An 8,938-nucleotide genomic window follows, 5' to 3' on the forward strand; every position below is an offset into this window, starting at 1 on the left:
CATTTGCCGCCACAGTGAAATCCACACTTTGTGGACGCACCTTCTCCCTCCCGTTGGGCACCGCAGTGGCGCCAGCCCTGCGGGGAACAGGAGCCACGGCCCCCGCGCTGCTGCCCCAGACTGGCCACACGAAGCCTCCTGCGTCCCAGGAGTCTGTGGCCCCTGTGGGCCCACTGTGTTGCAAGCTTGGGCGGCATGCAGTTCACCCAGGAATGTGCCCAGAGAAATAGTCACCGCGGTTCACGACAATTTATGGACAGGGATGTTCACCTAGCAATTTTTATAACAATAAAAGTTGGGGAAAAACCAACTGTCTGTCCACAGGGTTTGGTGAATAGACCGCGGTGGAGCCAGTGAGGCAGGGCGGAGAAGAACAGGGCAGGTGGAGTCACTGATGTGCAGACCGGCCCAGATGCACGTGGAGTAAGAAAAGGCGGCAGGGTCGCTTGTACCACGGGTCCCGTTTCTCTGAGTTAATCTGCTCGCTCCCTTTGTCTCTGGCTCGGCCCCAAACCCACAGGAAGGATGTCTGGCTGGTGCCGATTGCGGCCTGGACGGAATGTGGGCAGGGCGGCGGCCGGTGGGACTTTTGTTTTGGAGTCTCTCCCACTTCTCCATCGCTTGTTTTGCTCTCTGGGCCGCTCTCACGGGAGACGGAAGCAGTGGGAGAGGTGGTTTTCTCGGGTGTGAAGTTCTCTTCACAGGAGCGCTGAAACGCTGCTGTTCTGTGTCCCGAGAAAGGGCCCCCCGACCCTCGGGCCCCCGCGGATCTGCTCAGGTGCCGGAATCTTCGGGGTCCTTGCTGGCCTCGCAAACCCACAGGGCCAGGCGCTTCCCTCGCCACCTTTGCCTTCCCTGGGGGTGGCAGGAGGGGGGCTGGGAAAGGCTGCTTTCTCGTTGGGAGTGAATGGGTTTCGAACACAGGCCGCAGGGTATTTCGATGCACATAGCAGCACGCAGAAATCCGAACCCGGTCCATTATGGCCGTATTAGTTTACAAGTTCCTGTGCGGCGGCAGAGGAAATGGGTCACTCCAACAGCTCCGTCCTCCACTCTGGGTGGGCTCCCGGGGGTCCGTCCTCCACTCCCTGTCCCGTGACAGTGTCTGTGTGATGGACCCATGAGGATGGCAATCAGGGTCTGGGTCGTGTTGGTGCCAGGACTGGTGCCCGCAGTGGGGTGGCCTCTCCACCGCGGTGTCCCCCAGGGGGTCCAGCCCGTCCTGAGCTGTGGCCTGAGCGGGAGGGGTCTCACTCGGGCTAAGGGGCGCTCCATCCTGCTTTTCCCTTTTTTTAGGACTTTGAAGACAGACATGAGTTTCCAGCAGGTGTGGGCAATGGCGCCTCAGACGCCCACCGCCCTTCCCACAGAATCCCTGACGTGAGCCGCTGAGGCTCTGCCTGTCCCCGGGACCCAGGCAGGGACAGTGATTTCAGGTACGTGGGCACTTGTAGTGTCTCGAGTCATCACTTCAGATGCTCTGCACACCCTGAGACAATGGCTGTCTCCCTTCCCTCCGAGTCTAAACGGAGACTTTAGGGCGATGACGAGCTCCTCAGGACACGTAGCCAGCCTGTCCACCAGCCCAGGGCTGAGACGGAACCCAGGCCGTCCGTGTCCAGAGACCTGCCCCTCTATGGTCTGGAGGAGGGACTGTCACTAACTGCCTGGTCAGGTCCCTAGGGAGTGTGACGTCACAGGCCTGAACTCCGCTGGCTGCTGAGAGACACACGGTGGAAATGGGTGGGTGGGAGCCCCGGGTGGGAGACCGGCGGGTGGGGGGACACCCGGGTGTTGGACACCGACAGGATCGTCCTCCACAAATGCCACGTGACAGGGTCGGGAGGTGTGCAGGCAGCTGGGGCCGCCCTGTCCCCACTGACAGAAGTGTTCAGCAACGAGGATGACACGCCACCAGTGTCACAAATGAGAGCAGGTGGGAGAGAGCTCAGCTGTGCGCTGGGAGCGTGACGTCATCTGGCCTCATTGTCACAGCCAGGTGACTGGAGTCCTCAAGCTCAGGAGCAGGCTGTGTGCACAGGGTCCCTGCTTTCTTCTCCGAGGTCCGGCTGTCCCCAGGCCACCCAGTGCCCTCCCCCAGGGCTGCCCCTCTGCTCCCCGCAGGCCCCCGGCCTGTGGTCCAGGCCTAAGCAGGGTGGGGACTGGCAGGGTCACGTGGACTCTGCTTTGCAGACCTGGAGCTCTGACAGGCAACCCCCAGGCCTAGAGGTGGGGGGACAGCAGGAGGCCCCCAACTCCACCTTTATCAAAGCCTGGGGGCCGAGACGCGCTGGCTGGTCGATGCAGCTGATGCTGCCGTCTCCGTTCAGCCTGCCCATCAGAGCCGGACAAGGCAGCGTGAGCAGTCCGCCCACGGCTCCACCCCGGGACGCTGTCCCAGCAGACAGAAGCAGGCTCTGCTCCGGTTTGTGCCCCTTTCCTCAGGGCCCACCCTGCCCTGGGCTTCCAGCCTGTGTGCCTCAGAAACACCCAAAGGCTGTGGTCAGTGTGGCCTCCAGGCCCTGCCCGGGGTTGAGACACAGGACCCCTGAGGGGTAACAGTTTAGGCCCATTGGTGGGGACAGAAGCCAGTCACACTCACAGTGGGGCCTGCACTCCCGGGGTGGCTGCAGTGAGCCCCATCCCCCAGATGGTGTGAGGGAGGGTGCTGCCCACAGTGGCTGGCACCAGGGAGACCAACCACGGTGACCTCGTTCCCGCCCTGATTCATCCGTGCCCGGCTGCCCGCCCCCACTTCCCGTTTCCTGGTGGGAGGTAACATGTTTCCTTTTTCTTTCAAAGCCTGTTTGAGTCAGAGTTTCTGTCTCCTGGAGCTGAAAGCACCACCCAGGCCCTTCAGGGCTCCCACCCAGGGACCCGCAGTCCCAGAACCTTACAATCAAGGACACCAGGGCCCCAACACTCAGGGACCTTGCCCCGACCTTGCCCTGACCTTCACGGGGAGGAAACCCCAGTCAAGGGGCTCCCGGGGCTCAGCTCTGGCCACCCGCAGACAGATACTTCATGGATGTCTGCCTAAACCCCATGCTTTGGATCTCAAATGTGATTCTTGAGAACATGAGCACATTGAAATGCTACTTCTCAGGCCTGTTGAAATACTAAGTCTGACTTTGTCCCGTGGATATTGAGATCAGGGCGCTGAGCAAGGGTGTTGGAATGGCAAACAGACACGTCTTCCCCAGCCCCCGAAAGTCCCCGAGTTGGGGCACGGCCACGGCCAAGGTACTGCGAGCCCTCGGGAGAAAAAGGTGCGGCAAAGAATATGAATTCAGGGTGTCTTAGGTTCCATGGCCCAGCCTCCCCCCAAAAGGGAGCAGCACGCAGAGACTCGAGGGGCAGAAAAAGCGACCCTCGACCTGCAAGCTGGTCAGGCTGGGATTCCTGCGTGAAGACAACTGTTAATTTAAATAATGTTCTTGTCCTTTGATTCAAAAAGATAATTTAATTAAAAGCAAGAAGACTCATGTCAAATGCACAAGAATTTACAAAGCATGTAGCTTCCTGGAAAAATTTACTTGGAAATGGAGATAAAAAGCAGAAATTAGCTCAAGAATGTGAAAATCACTCCATCAGCACACTGGCCGGGACTGCCGAGACTGGTCAAAATAAAATAAAACACCTCTCGGTCTACCAGGCCCCCCAAAGTAGCACGGAATTAGAGTGTGACCCCAGGGCCGGTAAGGGCCGAACCCCGGAGTAAATGAACGAAAGGCAGGATGCTGAAGGTGCAGGGTGTGTGTGTGGGGGGGAATGAGCGGTCTGCCGTGGTCTGCCTGCCACACACACACATGCACACGCATGTGCTCATGTGCAAGTACACATGCACATCCACACATGCATACACACTCTCATGCCTACACACGCATGTCTGCACGCACATATATGCACGGGTACACAGGCGCATATACACACTCACACCCATACACGCTTTGTGTTGTTTCAAAAATATAGGTTGATTACTTTGAAAAACCTAAGTATATTCACTAGTCTAATTTAAAAGAGGATATGTGATCTTCCAAAACACCCAAAACAATAATAGCAAGGTGGGGACTGTGTTTTACTCAGGATTTTCAATTTTCAAATTCAGTGTTTTCCCCCATAATTTTAGCCATTTTAAAAACCACATACAGCATTATTACCTTATATTTTTCCACAAATAGACTCCTTTTCTAACTTAAAAACATGGTGTAACCTCTTTGTTAGGCAAAAGTGGCCCCCGAGTCACGGGCGGCGGCATTCCTGCCTAATGAACGTGGAACTAAGTGATGACTGAGGTGGCAGTGTCCCCACACGCTTCCTGGAGCTGGTCCCTACGACGCTGCGACGCGCGCCCTGCCCTTAGAAACAGTTACCTAGCGCCTAAATAACAAGACCAGACGAGTTTAACTTTTCTCTTTCCTCATCACAGATCGAAAAAAGCATCGGTGGTTTTAGCGGTGGTGTGTGTGCTGCTTTTGAAGTGGGGGCTCAGACAGAGCCCAGCCCTCCGTTAGGGTCACACACTAGGTGCGCACACAGCACATCTGTGCGCGGGCTCACCCGAATCGCAAAGAACTGAGTCTCACTGAGATTCTTCCTGCGGCCCTGCGGCAGCCCAGGGCACGTGGTGGTCCCGGCAGCCATCCCAGCGGATGTCGCCTGCTGGCCAGAGGACTAGCCCACCCCACCCCCAAGGGTCTAGTCTAGCTCTAGCGTTTACCCCCAAGGGTTCAGCTTCCCCTGGCCACCACCCTGGGCAGCACATGCAGAACCTCACTTTGGTGCTCCTTTCCTTCCAGGACAAAGATGCCCGTCCCTTCCCTGGGCACCTGTGGCTCCAGGGACAGATGCAGCGGGCCAGCACTGGGACCCCACCCAGCGGCTGGTGAGTCACCTCCATGTCCCTCCCACCCCGTGGGGACAGAGGGGAGGTGTGGGCCTGGGTGGACACCCTGCTGACAGGCTGGGAGACTCTCCTGGCTCGTCCTTGTCCGTGGGTCTGGGCTTCTGGGTCAGGACTTGGGGATGCAGAGAGACGGGACACCGAGGGAGGAGCAGGGTCGGGTCGGAAACCGGAGCTCAGGCAGGCGGGGGCCTTGGCCTCACTCAGACCGCTCGCAGGCCCGGGAGCAGAGACCACAGCCAGGTCTGACCCCAGGGCCGTGCTCTTTAAACCAACCAGAGAAAAATAGGCGAGAGGATGGAGCTATTAGCCCCGATAACTGGAATATTCTAAACCGCAACCCAGACAAAACCGTGCACATGGCCCCTGCCTCATCTGCTCGCTCGCTCTCGGGGCCCGGCTCCAAAGCTGAGGAGCTGGCGCAGAAGAGGAGACTGGCATCTGTGAAAAGCCCAGTGACATCCGTGCCGGGAGGATGGCAAGTGCCAAAGAATGGTGTCACGACGGTGGCGATATCGGCCTGTTACATACCAGACATGGCTTCACCGGGAGTCACTCGCCTGACTGCAGAAGAGACCTCCCAGGGAATAGATAAAGCCGATTTGTTTCATAACTGCAGGGTGTGCCTTCCTCAATGACAGTAGGGTGTGGGGCCCACCTCCTGGGGACAGGTGACTGTGGCCTCCAGGGCAGGAGCCAAGCACAGGCGGCCCCAGGAGAGGGCTGGAGGCTTCTCCTCCTCCAAGCTATCAGAGGCCTCGGGCCCCTGGAAACCTGGAAACTGCTTCCTTCATTTTAAGCAGCTGCAGCATCCGGCGGGTCGGGGCTCGGAGGTAGGTTCCGGAGACGAGAAACGCAGTGACCCATGGGGCAGACTTTAAAAACCAGCTGAGCACAGGCGATCCCATTCCTGCTCGAGTTTGTGCTGACGGAGGCTTTCTCTAGGGACGGATTGCTGAAATGTCCTAATAGGCTCGCGCAGAACTGGCTAGTGACTCCTCGTTACGTGTGAAAAGATTTATTTTCAGAAAGAGTGTGTCCTTGCACTGAAGGGGGAAAGAAGCAAGCACCTGCCCAAGGTGACCAATGTTCCAGCTCGGCTGGGAGGCCCGGAGGGAGGGGCTTCACCAGCAGGTAGGAAAGTCCACCCCCTAGGAACAGGTGGGCTGGGGAGAGCCAGGGGTCCCCGCTCCCGCAGGCTTTGTCCCCACTCAGGGTGAGTCAGGGCTTCCTGTCCACACCCGGACCCAGATCTCCCCGCCCTCGGTGGCCTCTCCTGAGAAGCAACCAGCCAGGGACATCACCACACAGGGAGTTCCTGGTGCCTGAGCAAACCCACCCCGCCGGCCTTTCTGGTTTCTCACATGACTGGCTGAGTGTCCCTGGCTGCTGTACTCTCGCTCACCAAAGCTGATCAGAGAGCCAGCCGGAACTTCCTCATTCCACAGCCACTCCACTTGTGCAGGTCCCTCCCTCCAACACTAGCGAAGGGGCCCTGGGCTGCCAGGCGGCCTCCGGGGGCCACGCCCATGCTGCCTTCTTCCCTGCGGGTCTCACGCCAGGCTTTCCGGGGATGACTGTGCACTTCCCAAGTGCACACCAGCTGGGCTCCAGGGCAAAGCCTCCTGGGGAGAGTTAGGAGGCTCTTGCTGTGCGTTTCAGGGAAAAGCCATCAGAGAGGCGGTGAAGTGAGAACGTCCTCGCCCTTTGGAATCTACATTGCACCCAGCTAGGAAAGCGGGCTCTAGGGATCGGCTGTAAGCTGAAGCAGGCGGGTTTCAGGGTGTGGTGTGGTTCTGAACTTGCAGCATTGTCCAGATGAGGGAGGAGTCAGGACGACAGAACCTGGACTAAGCCGGGGTGTCGGCTCCTGTGTGCAGACTGAATAGAGGGCACTGGGTGCTGACCTGGGAGTGGGCACGTGAGGGTGGAGCCTTCCAGGTGAGGGCGGAGCGGTGCTGGCACAGGCCGGGGCCTCCAGGTGGAGCAGGTCTGGGGTGGGTAGGGGAGGGGTGAGCAGAGGGGGCAGGTCTGAGAGCTGAGGTCCCGGGGCAGCAGGAAGGGGTGCCATGGTGTGGGCCCAGCTGCTCTGCTGAGATGGACTCTGAGAAGCAAGGGGTGAGGCAGAAAGACTGAGAGTTGGGGGCCTCTGCAGTGAGCGGACGGAAAAGCCCCCGTGCCGGAACCAGGTGGGAAAGTGGGAGAAACCTGTGTCTGGGTCTGAATTTTGAAGCGGAACCAACAGAATTTTGGATAAACTGGGGAGTGGATGTGGGAGAAACACAGGGGCCAGGTGGGCTCCCAGCCCCCACCTGGGCAGCTGGAGGGTGCACCTGGGGCAGGAGCTGAAAGCCCCACCGAGGCCGGGACAGGCCCAGCAAAGAGAAGACAGCCTGCTGGGGTCTGCCCTCCCCAGACCTGCTGGGAAAACACGCACACTTGCTGTCACAAGTGTAGCCACGCGGTAGTTGAATCACACAATTAAAAAACCTGAAGAATGGCATAAACCCGAAGCTGGCAGGAAAGCACACTGAGTCCACCCGAACACAGACGGGAGTGCGACTAGACGCAGGGTGGTCGTGGACCCAGAAAACCGTGGCTTCGGTCTGAAACGCACAGCCCTCAGGAGCCGGGGAGGGGGGCCGGGGGGCAGAAAAGCACTGGCCAGCCCCATGGGGAAGTTGTGACGAGAGGAAACATTTGAATGGTTTTTTGTTGTTATTGTTTTTAATTTTTATTGTTATTCAATTACCGTTGTATGCCTTTTCTCCCCATCCCTCCCCCCCTAACTTGAATGTTTTAAAATGAAAGTTGACTCTAACCCCAGACCTTTAGTTCAGTTGTTTGAACCTGAGAGTTTTAAGAACTAATGTCACTTACAGAAAAAAATGCATCCTGGTTCCCACATCTCCTCCCTCTTCATTTTGAGCCTCACTCTGGTGAGACGTGAGTGATGCAGAATCGAACACACGGTGCCTTCTAAGGCCGTTGGTCTCTGCCTCGCACAAAGATTTCTGTCCACTCTCTGCGGACAGAGTTCCCAAGCAACCTCTGGACAGAGCGTACGCAGCCTGGACAGTGCTTATTTCCAGGGATGAGGTTCGGGCAAGTCTGGCTTCTCTGGACGCAGTGTCCTCATCGCTGCAGTAGTGACCCAGGAAAGGGAAGGACAAACGCCTACAAACATGCAGTCCCCGTCCTGCTGGCCGCCTGCTCACCAGGAGGGAGTCCTCCTGTATGGGTGCCCCCCCCACATCGCTGCCCTGCTCCACCTTTTCTCAAACACGGAACCTCGTCATCGCCTAATTGGAGCCATCTGGGAGGGGACCTCGCAGACAAAAATGTCCTGTTAAGCACAAGATGGCCATTACTCTAGTGGGGCGGTCATCAGTGGAGAGGTGGCTGGCTGAATTACAGTGTTTAGGACAAAAGAAAACAAAACAAGACCCAAAAAGGACGTTGGTAAAGAAATTAGGGCTCCACCACAGCAGCCTGGCCCAGGAGCCCCCCGAGCGCTCTCCTGCCCTCTGCCCTCAATGACGTGATGGAGGGCAGGGCGGGCGCATGCTCAGAGAGGGGGCACACGCAGTCAGCACGGTCCACGCCCCCTCCCCGGGTCCTGCGGAGCCTCGGATTGTGTGGGCACTGGGCCCTGGGCAAATGCCAGTCCAGCCAGGAACACAGCCGGGCGGTCAGGTGAGCAGTAACACGCTGCCCCCAGGCTCCTCACCTTGGGGCAGTCCGCACTGAGCTCAGAAGCACGGGGCGGGGGGAGGACGGGAACAAGGAGGGAGACGCTCTGCATCCCACACAGTCGGGAGCTCGCTCCAGGCCCCACCGCTGGGCCCCCAGCCTGCCTTCTCCTGTGCACCGCACGTCCCTCTCTGCCGAAGCAGAAACACACCCTCTGTGGAACTATTTCTCAGCACCCAGCAGCGGGACGGCCAGGACGGGGTGGAGGCTGCGGGCAGGCCCTCCAGCAAAGCTGTCTGGACAGGTGACGTATGATAGAGTCACACACCCCAAACCTACACA

At 58.5% G+C, this 8,938-nt stretch overlaps 1 long non-coding RNA gene across 1 annotated transcript; it reads left to right on the forward strand.

Annotated features, from left to right (window-relative positions):
* The first annotated feature begins 305 nt into the window (after nt 1-305).
* On the forward strand, nt 306-8,231 carry LOC123478875 (uncharacterized). Its single transcript, XR_006654272.3, has 4 exons — nt 306-778; nt 1,297-1,436; nt 4,800-4,885; nt 5,249-8,231. It is a non-coding gene; the product is annotated as an uncharacterized lncRNA (long non-coding RNA).
* Nucleotides 8,232-8,938: the final 707 nt, after the last annotated feature.

This window comes from Desmodus rotundus, chromosome 11, assembly GCF_022682495.2.
Source record: "Desmodus rotundus isolate HL8 chromosome 11, HLdesRot8A.1, whole genome shotgun sequence".
Lineage (NCBI taxonomy): Eukaryota > Metazoa > Chordata > Mammalia > Chiroptera > Phyllostomidae > Desmodus > Desmodus rotundus.